Consider the following 4,816-nt stretch of genomic DNA (forward strand, 5'->3'; position numbering starts at 1 on the left):
CAAAGGGGGCTTACGGAGCTAAAAGTGTGCTGTGGGGAACATCCAAGACCTCAGGAGGCATCGTGACAGTAGCAGGGGGATTCTGAGAGGGACAGACAAAAGAAGGCTCAAGGACATGATGAAGAATTCCAGAGAGGATTTGAACGGACTACAGATGCCCTCAGGGGACCGGGAACTGAACAGAGGTATCCTAGCTAGCACAGAGGACAACATGAGCATTTTGGAGATGAAAGATGGCATGAGGAAAAGTTGTCAGGGAGCAAGAAGGGTGCAAAGTGCGCTACAGAGCCAGAAGACGGCTGTGGGGCAGGAGGACGGCCTCGGGAGGCATGATGATGGGAGAAGGGTGCTGAGAGTGAAAGAGAGACAGAAGGCGGCTCTGGGACGCAATGCAAAACTCAAGAAGGTGTCCCCCCAACAATGTACAGACGTCCTCAAGGGATGAGCGACTGAATGGAGACATCCTAGATGGCAGTAAGGTAGGAGAGCTCTGGGACACAGAGAAAGCCTGAGGAAGGGTTCTGTCTGAATAAGAGAGACGCAAAGAGGGCTGCAGAGCTCAAAGGGTGCCGTGGGGCACGAGGACAGTCTCAGGAGGTGTCATGACAGGAACGAGAGGGCTCCGGGGGGTGGGGGGAATGTGGACATAGAGACAAACAAAGGATTGCTGACGCAATGAGGTACTCGGGAGGGAATTTGAACAGAGTACAGATGTCCTCAGGAGACCGGACGAGGCATCCGACATGAGGGAAGGTAAGAGTGCTCTGGGGCAAAATGAAATCCTGAGGAAGAGTTGTCTCTGAATAAGAAAGATACAAATCCTGCTGCAGAACTAAAGGATGGCCATGGAACACAAGGACGCTCGCAGGAAGCCTTGTCACAGAAATAGAGGGGAAAAAAATTCTGAAATAGGAACATCAAACTAAAACAGAGATGGAGAAAGAAAATTTAAAAAGCGAGGGCACTAAGGAAAGAGAAGAAATAATTAAAACATAAATACAGCAAACTAAAGACAGCGAATGGGATAAAAGGAGACAAACTTAAAAGCAATGGTCATTCAGGAAATAAGGAAAAAAATAAAAAATCGTGACAGCGAACTAAAACGGAGACTTAGAAAATTTTAGAAGTGATAGCATTAAGAAAAACAAGAAAAAAAAAAAATAAAGACAGCGAATGAGAAAAAAGTAGAAAATTTTTCAAGCCAAAGGATTAAGAGAGGAAAACACTAATAAACAGCAACAGCAAACTGAAATGCAGACATAGATAGAAATTTTAAAAACTGATGGCATTTAGGAAAGACAAGAAATAATTAAACAAGGACAGTGAACGGGATAAAAGTAGACAGAAAATTTTAAAAGCAACGGTGATTAAAAAAATAAGGAAAAAATTAATAAATAGCGATGGCAAACTAAAATGGCATAGAAAGAAAATTTAAAAAGCGAGGGCACTAAAGAAAGACAAAAAATAATTTAAAAAAAGACAGCAAAGGAAAAAAAAGTAGGCATAGACAGAACAATTAAAAAGTGATGGATATTAGGGAAATAAAGGAAAAAAATTATGAAATAGGGACAGCGAACTAAAGCACATGTAGGAAGAAAATTTAAAAAGTGAGGGCACTAAGGAAAGGCAAGAAATGAAAGAAAGCGAATGGGATAAACGTAGAAAATTAAAAAGCGATAGCAATTAAGGATATAAGTGGAAAAAATTAAATGAAGTGACGGCAAACTAAAACATGTAGAAAGAAAATCTAAAAAGCAAGGGCACTAAGGAAAGAGAAGAAATAATTAAAAGACATCAAAGGGAAAAAAGTAGACATAGAACATTGAAAAAGTGAGAGGCATCAGGGAAATAAAGGGAAAAATCAAAAAATAGGGACAACGAACTAAAACAGATGTAGAAAAAAAATTTAAAAAGCAAAGGCACTACTAAGGACAAGAAATAATTAAAACATCAAGATAGCGAACGGAATAGAAGTAGACAAAATTTTAGAAGCAACAGTGACTAGAGAACTAAGGAAAAAATGAATAGCGATGGCAAACTAAAACGGAGATGTAGAAAGAAAATTTAAAAAGTGATGGCACTAAGGAAAAAGAAGAAATAATTAAAAATAAAGACATCAAAGGGAAAGAAGTAGACGTAGAAAGAACATTTAAAAGGTGACGGGGATTAGGGAAATAAAGGGAAAAATTAAAAAATAGGGACAGCAAACTAAAAGAGATGGAGAAAGAAAATTGAAAAAGCACTAAGGAAAGACAACAAATACTTAAAAGAAATACAGCAAATGGGATAAAAGGAGACAAACTTTTAAAGGCAATGGTGATTAAGGAAATAAGGAAGAAACTAAAAAATAGCATTGGCAAACTAAAACGGAGACATAGAAAGAAAATTCAAAAAGCAAGGGCGCTAAGGAAGGACAAGAAATAATTAAGAGAAGTGCTTAGGAGAAGGCTGCGATCAGAGAGGTTACTCCAGATGTCAGTGAACAGTATCAGAAAAGAGTGTGGGAGGTGAATGCGAGACAGACGAGGAGAAGAGAGGTGTGACATCTGAACAGCCCGAGGTGATGTAGGTTAAGTGGAGACAAGTCAGACTTTGTGAAAGTTGTAGCAGAAGCGGAAATGAATCTGACCTGGAAGGAAAACTTACTTAAGATCAAGATATGATAAAAAGATTACTAAGCAAATTTTGTCAATAAGAGAAAAACTCTCTCTGATCCACAAAATTTTCGAGTATATGCTTATATATATGTGTACACTTAGATTTATAAGTGTACATATTTATATATGTATATATACATTTATATAGTTAGATGTAAAGTGTGCAAAACTATTGATAGCGTATGTACAAATGCAGACAGTTCTTGGTTTGAGACAGATTTTCTTTTCGATTTCTGCTCTTTTACTAGAGCAGTATTTTTCACCTAAAATTGGGCTTTTCCCTTTTAAAATATTTTTTTTTTTAGTTGTGTTTAAATAGTGATGGTAATTTCAATTTTTTCCTAGGTACTGACCTCCTCATGTATAAAGTTCTCCACACACCACCACACCCCCCCCTAGTCTTGAACTTCAGGAGTTAGGAAAAAAGCTAAAATCCGCTTATATGAATAAAGAGCGAGCTGCACAGATCACTGAAAAAGAAGCTCTACAGTATGAGAAAATGTTAATTAACTTTACAGCGTCTCCCAGCACCTGAGTGCTGTAACTTTGTATGGATTGTGCTGAAATTTTTTCCTTTGAAGCTGGCCTTTTTATATAAAATATTGTTAGGTTTAAGCATTCAGTGTTTATTGAAAATATGTTTTGTGTTATGAAGGACTAATTAGCCGGTAATAACCAGCCGTAAGAAAAAGGCTTACTTTGCTGTTGCAGTCAAAACAGTAGTGAATTAAGCTGTATGAATGGATATAGTTTTTATTTTACTGGCTTTGTAATATTTATCCAAGTTAAAACTATGATACACTTTGTACAGTAAGTGCTTATTGTGGTAAATCCTTACTTCAGAAGCAGATTGTTGAAAATTTTGTTACTGTTGTTAAACATATCTGAATAACTTCAGAAAGAATTGTGAACTTTTATTTATGTATAGAATAATATTGGTGATCAGGCAGATGATTCTGATTATGTTAATGTTTTATACAAAATTCAGTTTATGCAAATTGCTGTAAAGACAACACTTTTATTGAGGATGTTCTACATAGTTAAACCACATTCCAGTCATTATGCCAATGTGAGTTAGTTTCACTCATGCTGAATGCTCTATTGTGTCTTCGTCCAATATGTAGCTTCCTTTAAGTATTGTTAGTTCTCCTCAAGTTGTTTAGATATTGAGGATTCTCTTCAAGGGTTCTACTTACTGAACTAATATTTATAGATTGAGGTGGAAAACATTCAATTTTTGTAATACAGTATAATTCCTTTTTATACTGTATATTTTTTCACTACAAGTTGTATTAGTGGGAGTAGAAAGGAATCTTGCATTGCTTTTTCCCCTCTATAGGAGCGTGAGGCTGAAATAGCCCACAAGATGAAGTAAGAGTATGAAAGGGTAATAAAAGAAGAAAGTTCTGCAGAACTGAAGCAAAACAAGGAGAAAATAATGTATCAGCAAGAACTGGAGAAACAGCTTGATGAACAAGAGCCGAAGAGGCAGGATGCTTACGAAGAGTTTCCAAGAGAGCAACTCATGACTGATGAAATTGTAAGAAAGAACTATGAGGAAGACCAAATGTTAGTTACTTTGAATTTTTATTATTTATTAATTTAAAACAAAGCAACTGATATAATTCTGTATAGAAAACTAATTTGTATACATTTATTTCATAGGTTAAGGCCCTTTTTAGTTTTTCTTGGTCACATTTTATTAACAAGAGACTGACTTGCATGGATTTTGCTGTTTAAACATCAGAATGTTCTTGTCATTCCAGTCAATCTCATGTCCTTGTTCCCCAAATATGAAATCCAGCTTATTTCAAGGAGTGCTTCCATTGGCCCCATCATGCTGGAAGTGACTGCATTTCAGATTTCTGCCTGTTGTGGTTTAACCTGGCAGGCAGCTAAACGCCACACAGCTGTTCGCTCACTCACCCCCCACCAGTGGGACGGGGGAGAGAATCGGAAAAAAGAAAAAGTAAAATTTGTGGGTTGAGGTAAAGAGAGTTTAATAGGACAGAAATGGAAGGGAAAATAATGATAATGATAAAAGAATATACAAAACAAGTGATGTACAATGCAGTTGCTCACCACCTGCCGACGGATGCCCAGCCAGTCCCCGAGCAGTGGTCCCCGCCCCCCCGGCCAACTCCCCCCAGTTTATATAC

Source organism: Aptenodytes forsteri, unplaced genomic scaffold (genome assembly GCF_000699145.1).
Source record: "Aptenodytes forsteri isolate BGI_AS27 unplaced genomic scaffold, ASM69914v1 Scaffold526, whole genome shotgun sequence".
Taxonomy (NCBI): Eukaryota; Metazoa; Chordata; class Aves; order Sphenisciformes; family Spheniscidae; genus Aptenodytes; species Aptenodytes forsteri.